Here is a 22,446-nt window from a genome sequence, read left to right on the forward strand (position 1 = left end):
TCAATAATAAGAATGAACACCCATACTCGTGGGCACCATAAGTGGGAAAATAAAGAGCACAGCATGCTCTGGTCATGCATACACTTTAATTCTTTTGTTAGATTGGTTAAATGATTACAAAATATTTTGCTACATATGTTGGTTCTCATAATTTGTTAGGGAGTAGGGTTTTTTTGGTTAAGCTGACTGGTTCTTTTCCTTTTAGGAGAAATGAAGGTGTCTGAATTGGAGAATGGAGTGGGAGGAAGCATTTAAAACGACTGTTACTTGCAACTGTGCTGTTGGAGCAAGAGAAAACCTGGAAGAATTCTGAAATAGCTCTGCTAGTTCTCCTCATTGCACAACAGTATGACTGCTACAGAGACAGCAAACAGAGAAAGGGGAGAATGGGTTGCAATCAGGTAAATAAGCTTCTGCTCTTTGGCTAATTTTCTAGTAAATAGAAATATGCTTGCACAATAATACAATGAGAATTTTGTTATTTAGGAAAACTGTCTCATATGTAGCGGAATTATAGACCTATAGGGTAGATTAACTGGAAACTATGTTAGAAATGTGTATCTCAGCTTCCTCCTTTTACAAATTAGGTCAGAGCAGTTAAATACGTTTAAGATCTCATAGCTACTAAGTTGTCATTCCTCTCTATAATTCTACCTCTGTAATATAAATCCTTTGAAAAAGCTGCAAGCAAATATTTGTAGCATTTCTGGACAAATTAAGATCTTTCTGAATATTTGTACAATAGAAATGCCACTTTAAATACACAAAGGAGATTTGCTATTTAAAAAAACTCTGAAATTAATTTTTAATGCACATAAATACCTTTCATCAATACAGTTCTTAGGTTTGAATTTTTAAATAGTATTTTATTTTCCTGGGAAAAGGAAGTAACTATTATATTCTAAAATTATGATAGTGAAAAAAATCAATGTTCTTATCACAACAGCTACAGAAATAACTGCAGTGATCTTATCAACTCTGTTAGATAATTATTGAGAAATGTTTAATATTACTATTGCAGTATATAGGTTGCCTAAATGTTTTCACCAATAAGGAAATCTTGAGATTACCCAACTAGAATAAAATCAAGTGCCATTAAATCTGGCATGCCTTTTGCTTTTCTGACACCTGTAAAACCACTTTCTGTACCACCCCCACCTGGTTTTTAATTTATTGACTACACATTTTAGTCAGCTGCAGGTACCACCTGTTTCTAAACACTTAGCATCCATGTCTGATAAACTGCTGTATAAATACTTTGGGGACTTCCTTTGTACCCCTTGTGAACCTTTCCCCAACTACATTTCCATCTTCAGAGCTTACATTTCCAATCATACCTTAAATAAAAGAATATCCAATTACAATCTGAGAAAAGGCTCCATGTTTATAAAGGAAGATAAGTAAAATCACGTTATGTTTAGAAGAAATGGGAGAAGTCACATCATATTCTCTTCCTGTCTTTATCCAAGGTCTTGGTTTTCCTTTCAAAGGTTATAGCTCAATTTCAACAATACGCTCACACAAATGCAGCATTTTATTTCAACAAATATTTCAATGCCCACATGTTGCAGGCACTGAAACATCATGGTATTAGGGGGTGGGGGTAGAAGTAGGTTAGCATTGAAACCAAGGGGTTAATTTAATCAGGTTTGCCTACTCTGCTCTGCTTGGGCTTTGTTATTTCTTTTTTCTTCTTCCGTGAACCTGAAGGCCATGGTAGCTACTTTTAACTTTTCCATAGGCTAGGAAATCTATCTCACTTAAGCATGCCTTGAGGTATATATACCTAATCTAATCTCCAACTTCTTTGCCTGTCCCAAGACCTCTTCGTCGTGACTGTTCCCACCAGCCAGTTCCTCCCATTCTTAGAGACTAATTTCTCACTCTCATCTCTAAACATCCACATGGTTGCTGGAATTCACTTTAGAATCTACAACCAGAATCAATCACTACATGTTCAGGGAGCCCAAAAGCAACTCCTGCTGTTCACCCCCAAACAATAACAGATATTAACACAAATAAAATGACAGCAAAAGCTTAGGAATATGAAATCTGTCAAAAAACAGAAATAAAAGATAGTAAAAAGAGTCTAAGCCTATTAAGACAGGGCAGAAACAAGATTTTAAATAGAATCACAAAGTCTGACTAGGCGGATTTTCACACGAGTTTTCAAGGTCAGCTGGTTGATTTCTTTTCTACTGATTTGGGGTTTTTGTTGGAGTTTTGTTTTTGTTTTGAATAACTCCAATAGCTCCTTCCCACATCTTGGTCATCCAAAAGGAAATCTATAGTTTTCTCATCATCCAGAGGCTACATTTAGCCCCTTCAACCCATACTTAGAACGCCAAGGGTTCTGTCTGGGAGAACTGAGTGGGAAGAAAAAGGTAAGTGTTCTGGTTCCATCTGAGTTCAGTAAGTCCCAATATTCTATGTTGGCACTTCACAGAAAGAGGTTTTCCAGCTTCACATGCTGTAAAGAAATCCCTGCAGCTTCAAAGGGGTGTCAGTGGGAACCTTCCCTGTGTATATTTTCTAGCTTCTCTGTGGGTCTAATATCTCCCCAGCTGAAACTCTGAGGTGGGACCTGCCTTCTACAGACTTCCTATTTCAGCCTGACCTGTGAAACACACAACCTAGGTTCTTGCTGTGGAAGAAACTGAGTCTTTCTTGTTTTAGGCCCTTGACTGGTTACCTCATGCCTTTTTAAAAACTGAAACATCTTTGGGCAGGAACTTTCTACCTGTTTTTTGAGCATGTATTTAAGATTAGGTATATATAAGGGCAAGTTCACCAGACCTGCTTCTCACACAAGATGCAATGTTTTCAGACACCATTCAGACTGTTATCTTGCAGTATGCTTCCCAACTGAAACCTGACTAATTGTTCAACACGATAGATAAGATTTCTTATGTAAACTTGTACCGTGAAAACATCACCTGCTGAATATTAGTGAAGAAAAAATAAAATTAGTCAGGACTTTCTCAGAAAACTTTTAACTTCTTGAAACATTTCAGCATATTTAACTGAAAATACTTGAAGTTAAATATGAGTCCTATACAGTTCAGATAACATATGGACTAGTGTTGGTCTAAAAGTTCATTGTAAATTATTTGAGATTCAGTGAGTTTTTTCATAAAGAAAATGATATGTGGTACTTAAATGACAGATATCAATCTTCATTAGCACATTTGATTCCTAAGGCATTGGCATTTGACACTCATTGAATTATTTCCATTGTAATAAACCTAAACCTCCATGTATACTCGAGAACCCCCAAACACAAACTACTTCAACATGCCTCCTCACACAAACTCTTCTCCCACTTCCAGGATTGTGTGTGTTGCCAAAAAAACTGGCGAGTTCAGTGTAAATCCTGCTGCTCGCTGCACAGAAAACCAATCGTTTAGATAGTGAGTATTGCCGAGCAAGAAGACTTTATTCAGATACTACAGGTGAGATGGAAGCTCAGCCTGAAATCCATCTCTCTGACTCAAACTAGGGGTTTATGCAGCAGGAAAGAAATGTAGCAACGTGTAAGAAAGCAGGAACTAATGAGGAACAAGGAGGCATCTGGTACCCTGATCTGGTGAGTTTCAGTTCTTTGATACTTTGAGAGGCCTGAAGGTTCTTTCCTGAGGAAGGAACTCAGATAAAACAAACGCAAGTTTCAAGTTTTAACAGCAGAAAGGTCAATTTCTATGTTTATCCAAAAACAACTCTCTCTGGGACTACTGGACCGTATTCAGTGGGAGAAGAAAACTACTAAGTGCCAAAATGAAGTAGTATGTTAAGTCCTACTTAATTTCCTATTAAAAGGCATGTGAAAATCTAATCATGGAATGTCTGATAGGGTGTATAATTATATAATCATATGTTAATGTTGAAATCTTTCCCATTATTGCAGAGCAAGAGTTTTCCTCTATGCACCAGGGGGCAATCCTTGGTCATAGATGTAAAGATGAATAACAGTGTTTCTACTCTCAGTGGAGCTTTAGAAGAATACACAAAGACACCTAAACAGGTCAATGCCCTTATAACAATACTGCATTAGTCTTTGACTTCCATAAGCAGCGTGTGTCTAAGATTGACCGAGAGGTTTGGAGTCAGAGATGCACAAAACTATTTCAGTAAACGTTCATCCTAAGACTCAACCACATTATGACACCCAACTTTACAGTTGTCATGAAGCTCCATGGGAAAACATATGGAAACCACTACTTACTGTGTCTTGTGTGAAAAAAGAACTTCAAAAAAATATGGGCTCCTTTCTCTTTCCTTCTTGACATCTCATGTCATCTGTCAAATTTCAAAACATGTTTTTAAAAGATGAATTCCAGATTTCTGAACCACAGAGGAAAATGCCCAAAGCTGGGAACATAATTGCTACTCTATGGGGCAGCCTCCATGGTAATTGTATCTTACTTCTTCCACTGTAAACAGTTTTCCAGAAGCAAAGAGCTGTGGGAATGTGGATTATCTGTAAAAGTTAGACCTTTCATTATTGCTTAACACTGACCACAACTTGGTTTGGAGTTGAATCCCACATGTTTGTTGCTGCAAAGGGACTTATTTCTAAACTGATCCAATGCTATTACTTAGAAATAACTCCTATTATGGTTCCTTTATCTTCTTGTTTAATAGCTCTCCCTTTGTTTAGAGTGACCTCGCAAAGTGTGGTTAACAGGACTTTCCACAAAAGTTGAAAAATCCACTAGAAGGCTCAGTTGAAAAGGAAAAAATTGAGAACCTATAAACATTTGAGGAAATGCCAGAGGCTTGTTCAGAACTTTCTTATTAAACCCCAGACCTAACTAGCAACAGTTTGTTTCCCGTTAAGTGAATAAGGAATGATCTCTAAGGTGCCTTCAAGCTCTAAATTTCTATGAGTTAAAGTGGACAAGGTTTCCTTAAGAGAGCAGGTATTTTAATGATATGAGAAGTGGATCCGAACCCTTAAGCTCTTTTTTAGAAATTCATTTCAAGGCCGTGGTTTATGCTTTCAGTATTCAAAGCCCAAGCCTGTTATTACTCTGTGGAGGTGAGTTTGTTTAAAGGAATGTGCCCCTTTGTGTGATGTGCACAGCCAAAGCAGTATGCATTTTTTAACTAGGTTCACAATATTGGGGTAAGTCCATAGGAAACGTTTCAAGCTGAACAAATGTTCCCTAACCTTTTCATCCAAGCCTGGAGCAAGGAAAGAAATTCAATGTCCTGTGAATTTTAGTTCTCATTTTAACTGGAATTCTTATTTGACCTCAGTCTCAATTCTTAATCTAGGCTCATCTTAAATTTTTTGCAACACAGATCCTTAAGCTGCTTTGAATAACTCAATAACCAAGAATTACTACTCAAGTTTAAGTAGTCTTCTTTAAGCAGCCCAGTTATAAGGAAGAAACTGAGCTCTGACAAACTAGTAATAGCTAACATGCCAGGCCTTACATCAACTCATTTAATCTTGTAATGACCCTGTGAAATAGGGACAATTAAGATCACCATGTTATCCTTGGAGAAAATTAAGGTGTAATAAGCTTCCCAAAGTTACAGATATTAAGTGACAGAGACAAGTTACAAACCCAGGTTCCTAATATGGCCTTACAAAAGCTCTACATGAGAAAGATTTACCTTGAACTGATGCCCAGAGATTCTGATTCATTTACAGTGGGATGGGATGGGATGGGATGAGATGGGGCTGGAGGCAATTGTCTACAAAAGCTAGCTCATCCAGGTTCCGAAGAAGCAATTGTAAGATTTTCAGAAATTCAATCAGCCAGTTAACTTCACAATTTCATGTTGGTTGCTTGAAATTGTTCATAATGGGAGCAGTTATGAGTAACCAACAATTGCTACAAGCTAGACCCTTCCTCTTTCCCCTACCCTCACACGACTGGTTGTTAAACACCACCAAGCAGAGACTAATTATTACTTTTTGAGACCGAGTCTCACTCTGTCACTCAGGCTGGAGTGCAGTGGCGTGATCTCTGCTCATTGCAACCTCCACCTCCTGGTTCAAGCAATTCTCCTGCCTCAGCCTCCAGAGTAGCAGGGACTACAGGTGCGCGCCACCATGCTCAGCTTATTTTTTTGTATTTTCAGTAGAGGCAAGGTTTCACCATGTTGGTCAGGCTGCTCTCAAACTCCTGACCTCAAGTGATCCACCCGCCTCGGCCTCCCAAAGTTCTGGGATTATAGGCGTGAGTCACTGCACCCGACCTAGTTATCCTTATTTTTAAATTCTGCCGATTCTAACATGGCAGTGAGGTTGACAACTAACTACTCCTGGTACACAGTTAACTCTGGTTTCTTTAAGGGGTAATATGAGAGGATACAGAAGGTGGGCCATTCACTTTTTACTACATAATGTGTTTGATACAAGTATACATTTCTTTTATAAAGTAATATACCAAATTTAAAGAAAACAAATATTTTTCAAGGTTTCCTCTGTCATTTACTTATGGATATAGAAAAAGCAGTTGATGTTGTCCTTGAGGCTTGGCAATGGGATAGGTATAGTAGGTAACGAGGAAGGGTCCTTAACCACAATCTATAGAGAAAAGTCAAGAGTTGCTCAAACAGTGAGTGATATGAACAGCCAAGAGTCAGTTCTTAGACAGAGAATATTTCCTGGTAGACTTTGGGTGGCTCTGGTACCAGGTGGGGATAAAGAAAATATAATAAACTAAGCAGTAAAGTCAGATAACAAAGAACTAAAGTCCATCTGATCCTGATACCTGGACTTTGCAGACAGAAGTGGAGTCCAAACCTGAGAAGATTATCAAGAATACAGGGAAACTTTAGTCATGAAGTAATTGGGATCCTAGCAGGATCCCCAGATGTAAAATAATATGGACAGGTAAGACCAAGGCTCACTTCTTGAAACTAAAAGATGAAAGCCCAATTAACTAGGCCAAGGTTAGAGAAGACCAAGCAGCACGGCTGGCCTGACCACGAGCCTCTACCTGAGCTTGCCAAATGCCCAGGGCCTCTGCTGTGTCCCTACCAGTTCCACAGGAACATAGATGATCTGGCTGCTAGGACTGAAATTCTTAAGGGACAGTGGGCCAAGGAAGTTTATTACATGTAATTTCACTTCAGCAATTATGACACACTCTGAATTATAATCTTTCTTGCTATGAACTAGTTTAAAAAAAGTCAGATGCCATTGCAATTAATTCACATAATGAGGCCACACCATCCCCCATTACACTCTCATTTTTACGTGACACAAATTCCCTATCTTGGTCCAGCTTTGTGATTTTTAGCAAAAACCAACTAGTGTGGTAAAAGTTAAATTAATAAGTAGAAAAAGAGAACAGCATGAATTGACATAAGGGATGTGTATCAGATAAAAGCTAAAATAAGACCAGCACAGTTGCTCACGTCTGTCATCTCAGCATTTTGGGAAGCTGAAGCTAGAGGATTGCTTGAGGCCAGAAGTTTGAAACCAGTCTTGACAACATAGTGAGACCCTATCACTACAAAATAAATAAATAAATAAAACAAAAAATCAGCCAGGCATGGTGGCCTGAGCCCGTGCCCAACCACTAAGGAGGCTGAGGCAAGAAGACTGCTTGAACCCAGGAGTTCCAGGTTACAGTGAGCTGTGCTCACTGCAGTGCTACTGCGCTCCAGCCTGGGTAACAGAGCAAGACCCTGTCTCTAAAAACAAAATTTATATAACTTTAAAATAAAATTTAGGCCGGGCGCAGTGGCTCAAGCCTGTAATCCCAGCACTTTGGGAGGCCGAGGCGGGTGGATCACGAGGTCAGGAGATCGAGACCATCCTGGCTAACATGGTGAAACCCCGTCTCTACTAAAAATACAAAAAACTAGCCGGGCGTGGTGGCGGGCGCCTGTAGTCCCAGCTAGTCGGAGGCTGAGGCGGGAGAATGGCGTGAACCCGGGAGGCGGAGCTTGCAGTGAGCCGAGATCGCGCCACTGCACTCCAGCCTGGGTGACACAGCAAGACTCCGTCTCAAAAAAAAAATAAAATAAAATAAAATAAAATTTAATAAATAATTTTTAAAGCTAAAACATAAAGGGGAAGGTATGTAGACTCATTATGTTCATATAATGATTAAGTTATCCTTAAATTTTTATTCAGTACAAAATAGGAAACTTGAGAATGAAAATTGCTCCTAATACTGACTGTTAAGAAATATGTGCATAAACCAAAAAAAAAATATATATATACCAAATTGTGGTGAAATGTTTTCAGTAACCTGCTTAGGGGCATCCTTTGAAAACAGAATCATCTTTTCAATTTGACCCATTTGCTTTAAGGTAATAAGAATGTGAAAATTAATAAGTAATGATGATACATCAGATACTGTCCACAAATCCTCAAATTCATGGAACTCTTTGGAGACAGAAACTTCAGTAGTGCCCACTACATAGTAGATAACGAATGTTTACTGACTTGAAAGGATGGCGTGTAATGATTTGTACATTGTAAGTCACTGGAGCAGACTTGAGATTGCTAGGGTAAATATTAAAAAAGGAATTTAGTGGCCCAACAGTGTATTTTTGATGAAGGTATTTTAGTGACTCACTGAAATAAAATAGGGGTCTTTCATAGGTTGCACTTAGTAGAGTGATACGTACTATAGACATTTACAGTCTTTGAAATATAAGAATTACTTATATGGACTCCTTATTAATGTCTTTAATGGTATATTTACTTGATATTCTTTTATCCTCAAAATTTGTTGTTTTATTTATGCTCTATCAGTTTAACTTTAGATTTTTTCTATTCTTTTAGATTTTTTCTATTTCGAGAAACTACTTCAAAAATGTCAAGTCAACTTGGAGACACATCTGTTTTACTTTCTTATTTCTAAAAAAAAAGTTGAACGAATTAGTAGCATTCTATATATGCTGGCATGTTTTTCGCCTCTTTTACCTTTTTTATACTTTCAAAGGTATACTTTTCTATTTTTGCTCATATTCAGGATTTTTTTGGCCAATTTATCTAAGACAATTTTCATTTCATTCTAAATGTTTGCTGAGTATTCAGTGCTGTGGCTTGCCAAGAGGCTCAACCTTGGAGACTTTGAAGTTACACAGCCTGAGAGACATGAATCATTCTTTTTTGCCTAGTAATCTCTCATTAGTTGGCAGGTAAACTCCACTTAAAACAGATGTTCTGGCATGGAGTTAAAGTTGTTAGCAAGGCAATGACTGAGAAGAGATGGCACCGATGGGATTCTATCCCATCCTCTCCCTTTATGTGGGGTTCCACCACCAAGACAGCTTCCATTCCAGCAGGGGTCTTCAAGTCTATAGAAAGCCAGGGCCAACTCACATATCTGTTAAGGACTTCACAGTGTGTATTAGTTCCCTATGACCTCTGTCATAAATTAACATAAATTTGGTAGCCTAAACAGATATTTATTCCATCATGCTTCTGGAGATCACAAGTCAGAAATGTTTTCACTAGACCAAACCAAGTGTTGGCAGTACTGTACGATAGAGGAAGATTAATTTACTTGCCTTTTCCAGCTTCTAGAGCATTTCTTGCATCCTGGCCCCATCTTTTATCTTCAAAACCAGCAGCATAGAATCCTACTCCAGTGGTCACATTGCCTTCTTTGTACTGCTTCCCTTCTGTAAGAACACTTGTGATTACATGCAAGGTCCTCCAGGATAATCCAGGATAACTCCTCCTTCTCAAAGTCCTTAACCAAATCACATCTGAAAAGTCTCGTTTTTACATGAGATAACATTCAGTTTTAAGAGATAAGGATCTGAATATCTTGAGAGGCATTATTCAACGTATCACAGTATGTTACCATCCATTTTTTAACTTGTTTTACTAAACATATTTAATGTGTTTTTAAAACGTTTATACCTTTGAACCTCAATTGAGCTTTCTGTAATGCTTATTTATTTTGGTATTCATTCATTTACTCTTTTCACTAAGACTTGAGTGGCTACATTGTGCCAAACAGTCAGCTGACTCAGATAAAACAAAGAGTTTTAAAATATTAGGCAGTGGCCGGACGTGGTGGCTCATGCCTGTAAACCCAGCACTTTGGGAGGCCGAGGCCAGCGGATCACAAGGTCAGGAGATGGAGACCATCCTGGCTAACACAGTGAAACCCCGTCTCTACTGAAAACACAAAAAATTAGCCGGGCGTGGTGGCAGGTGCCTGTAGTCCCAGCACTTTGGGAGGCCGAGGCGGGTGGATCACGAGGTCAGGAGTTCACAACCAGCCTGGCCAAGATGGTGAAACTCCGTCTCTACTAAAAATACAAAAAAAATTAGACGGGCATTGTGGCACGCACGCACCTGTACTCCCAGCTACTCTGGAGGCTGAGGCAGAGAATTGCTTCAACCTGGAGGGGCGGAGCTTGCAGTGAGCCGAGATTGTGCCACTGCACTCCAGTCTGGGCGACAGAGTGAGACTTCGTCTCAAAAAATAAATAATAAAAAAAAAGTAAACTCTACAAGCCAGAAGAGAGTGGGGGACAATATTCAACATTCTTAAAGAAAAGAATTTTAAACCCAGAATTTCATATCCAGCCAAACTAAGTTTCATAAGTGAAGGAGAAATAAAATCCTTTACAGATAAGCAAATGCTTAGAGATTTTGTCACCACTAGGCCTGCCTTACAAGAGACCCTGAAGGAAGCACTCAACATGGAAAGGAACAACCGGTACCAGCCATTGCAAAAACATGCCAAAATGTAAAGACCATCAAGGCTAGGAAGAAACTGCATCAACTAACGAGCAAAATAACCAGTTAATATCATAATGGCAGGATCAAGTTCACACATAACAATCTTAACCTTAAATGTAAATGGACTAAATGCTCCAATTAAAAGACACAGACTGGCAAACTGGATAAAGAGTCAAGACCCATCAGTCTGCTGTATTCAGGAGACCCATCTCACACGCAGAGACATACATAGGCTCAAAATAAAGGGATGGAGGAAGATTTACCAAGCAAATGGAGAACAAAAAAAAGCAGGGGTTGCAATACTAGTCTCTGATAAAACAGACTTTAAACCATCAAAGATCAAAAGAGACAAAGAAGGCCATTACATAATGGTAAAGGGATCAATTCAACAGGAAGAGCTAACTATCCTAAATATATATGCACCCAATACAGGAGCACCCAGATTCATAAAGCAAGTCCTTAGAGACTTACAAAGAGACTTAGACTCCCATACAATAATAATGGGAGACTTCAACACTCCACTGTCAACATTAGACAGATCAACGAGACAGAAAGTTAACAAGGATATCCAGGAATTGAACTCATCTCTGCAGCAAGCAGACCTAATAGACATCTATAGAACTCTCCACCCCAAATCAACAGAATATACATTCTTCTCAGCACCACATCGTACTTACTCCAAAATTGACCATGTAATTGGAAGTAAAGCACTCCTCAGCAAATGTACAAGAACAGAAATTATAACAAACTGTCTCTCAGACCACAGTGCAATCAAACTAGAACTCAGGACTAAGAAACTCAATCAAAACCGCTCAACTACATGGAAACTGAACAACCTGCTCCTGAATGACTACTGGGTACATAACGAAATGAAGGCAGAAATAAAGATGTTCTTTGAAACCAATGAGAACAAAGATACAACATACCAGAATCTCTGGGACACATTTAAAGCAGTGTGTAGAGGGAAATTTATAGCACTAAATGCCCACAAGAGAAAGCAGGAAAGATCTAAAATTGACACTCTAACATCGCAATTAAAAGAACTAGAGAAGCAAGAGCAAACACATTCGAAAGCTAGCAGAAGGCAAGAAATAACTAAGATCAGAGCAGAACTGAAGGAGATAGAGGCACAAAAAACCCTCCAAAAAATCAATGAATCCAGGAGTTGGTTTTTTGAAAAGATCAACAAAATTGACAGACCACTAGCCAGACTAATAAAGAAGAAAAGAGAGAAGAATCAAATCGACGCCATTAAAAATGATAAAGGGGATATCACCACCGACCCCACAGAAATACAAACTACCATCAGAGAATACTATAAACACCTCTACGCAAATAAACTGGAAAATCTAGAAGAAATGGATAATTTCCTGGACACTTACACTCTTCCAAGACTAAACCAGGAAGAAGTTGAATCCCTGAATAGACCAATAGCAGGCTCTGAAATTGAAGCAATAATTAATAGCCTACCAACCAAAAAAAGTCCAGGACCAGATGGATTCACAGCTGAATTCTACCAGAGGTACAAGGAGGAGTTGGTACCATTCCTTCTGAAACTATTCCAATCAATAGAAAAAGAGGGAATCCTCCCTAACTCATTTTATGAGGCCAACATCATCCTGATACCAAAGCCTGGCAGAGACACAACAAAAAAAGAGAATTTTAGACCAATATCCCTGATGAACATCGATGCAAAAATCCTCAATAAAATACTGGCAAACCGGATTCAGCAACACATCAAAAAGCTTATCCACCATGATCAAGTGGGCTTCATCCCTGGGATGCAAGGCTGGTTCAACATTCGCAAATCAATAAACATAATCCAGCATATAAACAGAACCAAAGACAAGAACCACATGATTATCTCAATAGATGCAGAAAAGGCTTTTGACAAAATTCAACAGCCCTTCATGCTAAAAACGCTCCATAAATTCGGTATTGATGGAACGTACCTCAAAATAATAACAGCTATTTATGACAAACCCACAGCCAATATCATACTGAATGGGCAAAAACTGGAAAAATTCCCTTTGAAAACTGGCACAAGACAGGGATGCCCTCTCTCACCACTCCTATTCAACATAGTGTTGGAAGTTCTGGCTAGGGCAATCAGGCAAGAGAAAGAAATCAAGGGTATTCAGTTAGGAAAAGAAGAAGTCAAATTGTCCCTGTTTGCAGATGACATGATTGTATATTTAGAAAACCCCATTGTCTCAGCCCAAAATCTCCTTAAGCTGATAAGCAACTTCAGCAAAGTCTCAGGATACAAAATTAATGTGCAAAAATCACAAGCATTCTTATACACCAGTAACAGACAAACAGAGGCAAATCAGGAATGAACTTCCATTCACAATTGCTTCAAAGAGAATAAAATACCTAGGAATCCAACTTACAAGGGATGTAAAGGACCTCTTCAAGGAGAACTACAAACCACTGCTCAGTGAAATCAAAGAGGACACAAACAAATGGAAGAACATACCATGCTCATGGATAGGAAGAATCAATATCGTGAAAATGGCCATACTGCCCAAGGTAATTTATAGATTCAATGCCATCCCCATCAAGCTACCAATGAGTTTCTTCACAGAATTGGAAAAAACTGCTTTAAAGTTCATATGGAACCAAAAAAGAGCCCGCATCTCCAAGACAATCCTAAGTCAAAAGAACAAAGCTGTAGGCATCACGCTACCTGACTTCAAACTATACTACAAGGCTACAGTAACCAAAACAGCATGGTACTGGTACCAAAACAGAGATATAGACCAATGCAACAGAACAGAGTCCTCAGAAATAATACCACACATCTACAGCCATCTGATCTTTGACAAACCTGAGAGAAACAAGAAATGGGGAAAGGATTCCCTATTTAAGAAATGGTGCTGGGAAAATTGGCTAGCCATAAGTAGAAAGCTGAAACTGGATCCTTTCCTTACTCCTTATACGAAAATTAATTCAAGATGTATTAGAGACTTAAATGTTAGACCTATTACCATAAAAATCCTAGAGGAAAACCTAGGTAGTACCATTCAGGACATAGGCATGGGCAAAGACTTCATGTCTAAAACACCAAAAGCAACGGCAGCAAAAGCCAAAATTGACAAATGGGATCTCATTAAACTAAAGAGCTTCTGCACAGCAAAAGAAACTACCATCAGAGTGAACAGGCAACCTACAGAATGGGAGAAAATTTTTGCAATCTACTCATCTGACAAAGGGCTAATATCCAGAACCTACAAAGAACTCAAACAAATTTACAAGAAAAAAACAAACAACCCCATCGAAAAGTGGGCAAAGGATATGAACAGACATTTCTCAAAAGAAGACATTCATACAGCCAACAGACACATGAAAAAATGCTCATCATCACTGGCCATCAGAGAAATGCAAATCAAAACCACAATGAGATACCATCTCACACCAGTTAGAATGGCAATCACTAAAAAGTCAGGAAACAACAGGTGCTGGAGAGGATGTGGAGAAATAGGAACACTTTTACGCTCTTGGTGGGATTGTAAACTAGTTCAACCATTATGGAAAACAGTATGGCGATTCCTCAAGGATCTAGAACTAGATGTTCCATATGACCCAGCCATCCTATTACTGGGTATATACCCAAAGGATTATAAATTATGCTGCTATAAAGACACATGCACACGTATGTTTATTGCAGCACTATTCACAATAGCAAAGACTTGGAATCAACCCAAATGTCCATCAGTGACAGATTGGATTAAGAAAATGTGGCACATATACACCATGGAATACTATGCAGCCATCAAAAAGGATGAGTTTGTGTCCTTTGTAGGGACATGGATGCAGCTGGAAACCATCATTCTTAGCAAACTATCACAAGAACAGAAAACCAAACACCACATGTTCTCACTCATAGGTGGGAACTGAACAATGAGATCACTTGGACTCAGGAAGGGGAACATCACACACAGGGGCCTATCATGGGGAGGGGGGAGGGGGGAGGGATTGCATTGGGAGTTATACCTGATGTAAATGACGAGTTGATGGGTGCAGCACAGCAACATGGCACAAGTATACATATGTAACAAACCTGCACGTTATGCACATGTACCCTACAACTTAAAATATAATAATAATAAATAAATTTAAAAAAAAAGAAAATAGAATTTATGGATTCAATTTATGTTAAAATTGTTTTTTACAAGTTAGTATAGTGAATGGAAGAATATATTTTATTGGCATTAAATATTATGCTTTCTGAAGTAAAAAAAAAAGTAAAATAAAAAATAAATTAAATTAAAATATTAGGCAGAAAATTAAAGAACTAAGTATGACTAGTTTATTAAGGGCTCCATAGAAAAAGTAAATGACAAGCAAGAATAGAAAGATTAGGTAAGCAGAGAAATTGAATCAAATGGAAATGCTAACAAATCAAAAACACTAACAAATAATGCCACTGATAAGTTCATCAGTAGACTGGACACAGCTAAAGAAAGAATCAGTGGCCGGGCGCCGGTGGCTCAAGCCTGTAATCCCAGCACTTTGGGAGGCCGAGACGGGAGGATCACGAGGTCAGGAGATCGAGACCATCCTGGCTAACATGGTGAAACCCCGTCTCTACTAAAAATACAAAAAAATTAGCCGGGCGAGGTGGCGGGCGCCTGTAGTCCCAGCTACTCGGGAGGCTGAGGCAGGAGAATGGCGTGAACCCGGGAGGCGGAGCTTGCCGTGAGCCAAGATCTGGCCACTGCACTCCAGCCTGGGCGACAGAGCGAGACTCCATCTCAAAAAAAAAATAAAGAAAGAATCAGTGGACTTGAAGATAGATCAATAGAATCTTTCCTAACATAGACACAAAACTGTCAAACAAAATTGATGCTTAACCAGTCAGAAACCTCCAACTGACTTTTAACTAGAGACTTTACCAATCAGAAATCACCAACTAACCTCTAAGGACTTCCAGTTTTAAAACCAATCAAATTCTTTTTTAATCTTTCTTCTGGAAACAAAAGTTTCCCCTTGAGGCCCCTCAGTGGAGCCCTGAAGTACTTGTGCCTTGCACTGCCCAACTCATGAATTGCTGAATGTGCAAATAAACTCTTTGAAATTGTAATGTGCCTAAGTTTATCTTTTAACAGAAATAAAAATGGCCAAGAACTTTCCAAAATTAATGACAGACATCACACCACAGATTTAGGAAGTTCAGAAAACACCAAGTAAAATATATCCAAACAAAACCCATCCCTGGGCATGTCATATTTAAACTGCAGAAAATCAAGGACAAAGAAAATCTTTCAAGAAGCCAGACTGGTGTGGGGCATGTGGGGACACCTTACCTTTAGACAGACAAAAATAGGAGTTACAGTATACGTCTTGCCAGAAACCATATAAGAAAAAAAAAAAAGTGAAATAAGCACAAACTCCCACCAATGTAGAATTGTATGTACATCAAAATTATTAGAATTGAAAGAGAAATAAGAGTGTTGCCAAAAAAAAAAACACAAACAAAAAAAGCATGGAAAGCATCGCCGAGAGAAGTTCCCTTTAAGAAGTGTTTTTAAAACTTTAGGCAGAAGGAAAATAATATTGGTGAGAAGCGTGGATCCACATTAAGAAAGTATCAGAGAAGAAATAAATGGAGGCATGATGGTCAGTTTTATGCATCCACTTAGCTAGCTGCAGTTCAGTTATTTAATCAAATGCTGATCTTAAGGTAAATGGCCATCAATCAACAAGTGGATAAAGAAACTGTGAGATATATATGATGGAATACTGGTCAGCCGTAAAAAGGAATGAATTAACAGCATTTGCAATGACCTGGATGAGACTGGAGACTATTATTCTAAGTGAAGTAACTCAGGATGGAAAACCAAACATCGCATGTTCTCACTGAAATGTGGGAGCTAAGCGATGAGGACACAAAGGCATAAGAATGATACATTGGACTTTGGGAATTTGGGGGGTAAAGTGAGAGGGGGGCAGGGGATAAAAGATAACATATATGGTGCAGTGTATACTGCTTGGGTGATGGGTGCACCAGGATCTCACAAATTGCCACTAAAGAACGTACTCATGTAACCAAATATCCCTGTACCCCAAGAACTTATGGAAAAATAAAAAATAAGGTACTGCTGTGAAGGTATTTTGCAAAAGTGATCAAAGTTTATAATCAGTTGACTTTAAGTAAGGGAGGTTACACTAGATAATTCAAATGGGCTTAATCCAATCAGTTAAAAATTCTTAAGAGTAGAGTCAAGCTTTTCCTAAAACAGAAATTCTACCTGTGGACAGCAGTTGCAGCTTCAGGTTTAGCAGCCAAAGTTCCAGCCTGCCCTTTCCAACAGCTTGTCCTACAGATTTGGGGATTGTCTAGCCAGCTTTTTTTGCATAAGCCAATTCCTTACAAAAAAGTTCTGTATCTTCTACTGTTGTTTTTTTCTGGTTGAATCTTGACTCATACAGAGTTAGAATAATTTTTTAAACTGTCCTTATTTAATTAACCCAAAAAATGGTTGACTATTAAAAATACAGTCATGATGTATTGAATGAAATGAATGATAACAATACTGTCACAAGGGATCATAGGGTAGAATTGGAAATAGTCCATCATAAATTACTTGCACTACCTGTGATGTGCTATAGGCTTATTTGAAAATAGATGTACGTTAGTTTAAGATGTATACTGTAAACTCAAGGACAGCCACTAACTTTTTTTTAAAGTATAACTGACACACTAAAAAACAGATAAAATGGGATCATATGAAATGCTCAATTGAAGAGGAAAGAAAGAACTCACAAATGATTAAATAAATGGGAGCATATCATGCTGTACATAATAAATATATACAACTAAATAAATCCTTAGACTTTTTAATTTTAAAAAGGCTCAAATTGATACAGATATATAGCTCTCAAGGAGGTAGAGTATAACGTCCCATAAGTGTGGGCTCACAGTGACTTCATTGCAAAGAGTAACGTGGAAAGGGGGGAAAATAACTTGACAGTGGAGAAATCTTTCAATAATCTGTGACATCCAACGTGATGTGTTGTTAGTGCTTATCAAGCCTAGCATCAGCAGAAATAAGCCACGTTACCATCCATGTGATGTGATGAGAACGGCACTTTGCCGCTTCGGTATTCTTCCCCAAAACTCATAACCTTCATTTAATCATAAGAAAAACATCAACCAAATCTCAATTGTGCGACTTTCTAAAATTACCTGAACAGTACTCCTCAAAACTGTCAAGGTCATCAAAAACAAGGAAAGTCTGAGAATGTGCCATAGTATGAGACGCATAAGGAGACATGACAATTAAATGTAATGTGGAATCCTGTGAACTCCTAGAACAGAAATAGGATATTAGGTAAAAGCAAAGGGGATCTGAATAAATCGTGGGCTTCAGTATAAAATATACTAATTATATGTGTGTGCATATATGTACTTATACATAATTAGAATTTTAATTTGAGTATTTAATTGCAAGTAAAATTGAGCATATTTTCATGTATTTTTTTTATAAGGACAGAATTTTTTGCAAATTGGTTATTTATCAGAAGGAAGGAAAGAAAAAAGGAAAGAAAAGGACGGAATGAAGGAAGGACATGCTGAAACAGGAAGTGGATTTCCCATTTTAACAATTTTAATTCATTTTACTTATATTAGTCCTAACTTTTATAATTCTATTATAGTCTAGTTTTTTAAATTTTTAAACTTTTATTATTAATCTTTATAGTTTTAATTTACATTAATTTTTCAGTCACTTCTTTTTTTAAATTACCATTTCTACAGTATTCCCTTCTTTTATACAAATTTGTTTTGTTTATAACAAGTATTGACTTGTTTATGAAGAAGTATGTTCTAACTGCAGTGAGAAAGCCAGCATCACGAATATGAAAGCTGGGAAAATTACTTTCCTGATTGTATTATTAGCTATTGCTGCATAAAAATCACCCCAAAATGTAGTGGCTGAAAACAATAGTCATTTGTTATATCTCCATGATATCAGTGAGTCAGGAATTCATACTGGGACCACAGAGCAGCTTGTCCGTACTTCATTATGTCTGGACCTCAGCTGGAAGGCTTAAAATCTTGTGCCTAGAATCATCCAAAGGCTGCTCACTGAAGGCTTGTTGAAATCATTTGAGTCCAGCTGTCAGCTGAGGTCTGAGCTGGGGCTATGGGCCAGAACACATACACATGGCCTCACCACGTGGTCTGGGCTTCCACACAGCCTGGTGGCTGTGTTCTAAAAGTAAGCAAGCTAAGAGAACAAAGAGGAATCCATACTGCCTAATTACAACCTGGACTTGAAAGTCACACAGCATCACTTCTACTACGTCCTATTGGTCAAGGCAGTTCCAAATGTGTATTCAGTTTTAATGAGGAGACAACACTGTCAATGTCATATTCTTTGACAAGCATATGGGATGGGATATATATTGGTGAAGCCATATTTACAAAATACAATTTGCCAGATTACCAGATACATCTGAAACAATCCTTTACGTTTCTTACAAATAAACTTTGTGGCTTCCAAGTTTGGCTATAAAAAGAGACAGATAGGTAAACAGACTTCACCTGGTTAACTCAGGATAATTTGGTACAGTACATTTCTCTGTCCCAGTTGGTTGATCAATGGTTGCTTCTCCCATATATTGTCAACTACTCCCATATTCTACAAATATTTTAGAGTCCATGTTCCAGTCACTGCACTAGGGTCTGGAGAAATATTGGTAACATTACAGAATCCCTCCACTTAATGAGCTACAGGTTTATAGGTAATACAGAAAGTAAGCAGGAAATTATAATTCAATGTGTTTTGTATGTTAACGATGGTAAGTATTGGAAGCACTTGGAATAGACACATTACCTAGGCCTGGGAATTGGGAACAACTTCCCAGGAGAAGTGCGATATGACAGAATAAATAAGTAGGAGTTATCCAGGAAATTGGTATCCATGATGGAGGAAGGGAATGGGTAAAAGTATTCAAAACAGAGGGAAAAATAGGTTCACACTTCTAGGAGCAAGAGAAAATGTGGCATAGTCATTGATCAGACCTTGTAATCCCAAGGTGCTGTGCCCAGGGCCTCAAATGTACTATGCAAAGCAGCTGAGATTACAAGTCCAGCTCAGAGACCCCTTCAGGCCTACTGTACCCTCCATGACAGAGTGATTTTTGTATATTTTTGGGAATATACTAGGCATATATTCCCAGTGCCTAGTATACCTAGCACATGGGGATGCATTAAGTATTTGTGGCTTCATACTTGGATTCCTGTCTCTGAATATTGACTTTGGATGAAAACGCTACTGGACAGTCTTGCTGTTCATTGTTTTCCATCCTAGATGCAGCCTTTTGGCTCAGGCTCAGCTCCATCAATTGTGGCCTGAAGAAAAGATCTGCCATCATAGGCTTCCCAGCTCCAACCCGGGCCAGCCACCAAAGTTACTGCTCCTCCTAAAGTTCTGTCAAGCACTTAAAGAGCGAACACAGCATTTGAAAATTCATGGTCCGCAACATCTTCAACTAAGATCTGACAGAAGCCATGGCAGTAGACCTGGAGTTGATTATATCTAGGGAATGATATGGCTCACACTAATAACTTTGCCCTACCTTGATAAAGACACAAGTGGTGCTAACTGTCCTGATATACATGCCTGTAAGAAGATATAACTAAAGGGCTTTAGCCATATGCAGAGCTTATTGCACCAGCCTCAATCTAAAATTATATATAGTGATTATTTCAGCCTTGAAAAAGGAAACCCTGCCATTTGTGACAATATGAATGAATCCAGAAGACATTAAGTGAAACAAGTCAGACACTGCAAGACAAATACTGCACGAATTTGCTTGGATGTAGACTCTAAAAATTAAACTCATAGAAACAGAATAGAAGGGTCCTAGGGGTGAGGGGAGTAAAGAATAAGGAGATGTTGGTTAAAGGGTATAAATACATAGTCACAAAATGAGTAAGTTCTGGAGACCTAATGTACAGCTTTATTACTATACTTAATAACGTACACTTGAAGTTTGCTGAAAGTATATCTTTTTTTTTTAAATGGAGTCTTCCTCTGTCACCCAGGCTGGAGTGCAGTGGCATGATCTTGGCTCACTGCAACCTCTGCCTCCTGGGTTCAAAGGGATTCTCCTGCCTCAGCCTCCCAAGTAGCTGGGATTACCGGCGTGCGCCACCATGCCCAGCTATTTTTTTTAAGTAGAGATGGGGTTTTGCCATGTTGGCCAGGCTTGTCTAGAACTCCTGACCTCAGGTGATCTGCCCATTTCGGCTTCCCAAAGTGCAGAGATTACAGGTGTGAGCCACCTTGCCAGGCAGATCTTATGTATTCTTATCACAAAAAGATAACAATGTGAGTAATAAATACATTAATTCGCTTGAATGCAGTCATCATTCATTTCACAATGTGTATGTATTTCAAAATATCATTCTGCATATCTTGATTATAATTTTTATTTGGTTATCTCAAAAAAATGAAAAATATTTTTAAAATACTCATCTATAGTGTGGTTCATCTATCCCATCTCCATTGTCAGTAGTAGTATAGAAAATATTCTGCAAACCCCAATTACTACGGCCCAGCTCACGTTTCCTGCTTCTTTCATCCAACAGTAGAGAATTTCTGACTGCAGAATTTACTGGCCAGCTTACACTAATGATTCAATAAGATCATAGAAACAAGGATCTCCAACACAGAGGCAATCCCAGTGGTGTCTAATATGTGTTTGCAACGTATCTAGTTTTTCACACATTGCTATTTTAGATCATTTTCTCTTTAGCCAAATGGAAGAAATTAATGAAAGAAAGTAAATGTGGGTTGGAAACCCTATCTCTTTCAACCTCAAAGAGGTTTTCATAGGATCTTTCATCTTCTTGAGACAATACTATCTTCCATTCTTTCCTTTCTTCCTGCCAAAGATGACTTGGAGATCTGGCTAGATTTTGATGACTTCAGTCTATTAGAACAGGTAAGGGAAATAATGTTAAGAAAACATTTACATTTGGAGTATGGTAAATCACACTGCGGAAGCTAAGACCCTGATGTTTACCTAGGTAATTACTTTATGGCATCAAAGAAAACCAAGACCTTTTGTCCCAAAGTATGTTGAGTCGTTGCCTCTGTGTACCTGGGTGTAGTAATGTTCTGTCCTATAAGTGGCTTTGATGGGTTCCTGTGTTAGCACTGTTCACACTCACTCTGAATGGCAGGCACACACTTATCATATGACTTACCATTATTCATTCTAATGATATGCTACTGTCTAAGGCAGTCCTTATTCCCTCCAAATGTGGAGATGTACAGTAGCTCAAATTCAGCCACAGAATTTTCCAAAATCTGCTAATTAGCTTCAGCCTTGGCCTTCAGAAGGCCAATCAAATGCAAACTTCAGCATCACTTCTGGAATTCCTAAATTTGCAGCTTATCAATTTTCTTGTGAATGTTTGGTTGTCATCATAGCTACTCTGCCTAACAACATCTAATCACTTCTTGCTTGCATTCTTTATAGCTTTCATTATATCCGGATCAGTGATGATTTTCATTGCTGTTGTACATAAAGATTTTTTCTCCTTTTAAATCTTGAATTGACATTCTGCTTTGAATTGTTCCTCACAAATTCGAATAATTCTTTAAAAGGATTTTTTGAAATGCTTAAGCCTTAAATAAAAACAAATAAAAATTAAAATTTTTAAAGGTTATTTTGTTTTCATTTTTAGTGTTAACTCACTAAAAAATTCAAAGTTTAGAATTATATCTACTCTCTATTGTAATGCATTT

General features: G+C 38.2%; 1 long non-coding RNA gene across 2 annotated transcripts in view; it reads left to right on the forward strand.

Moving 5' to 3' along the window:
• The first annotated feature begins 283 nt into the window (after positions 1-283).
• The window catches only part of LOC141409005 (uncharacterized), a 47,974-nt gene continuing 25,811 nt past the window's right edge, over positions 284-22,446 (forward strand). The window contains exons 1-2 of one of the 2 annotated variants that reach the window (XR_012427028.1): positions 284-401; positions 19,999-21,150. This is a non-coding gene — a long non-coding RNA (uncharacterized lncRNA). Of the gene's footprint in view, positions 402-19,998; positions 21,151-22,446 lie in introns of those variants that run through there. The other variant, XR_012427029.1, reaches the window with a different exon arrangement.

Source organism: Macaca fascicularis, chromosome 17 (assembly GCF_037993035.2).
Source record: "Macaca fascicularis isolate 582-1 chromosome 17, T2T-MFA8v1.1".
In the NCBI taxonomy this organism is placed as follows: Eukaryota; Metazoa; Chordata; class Mammalia; order Primates; family Cercopithecidae; genus Macaca; species Macaca fascicularis.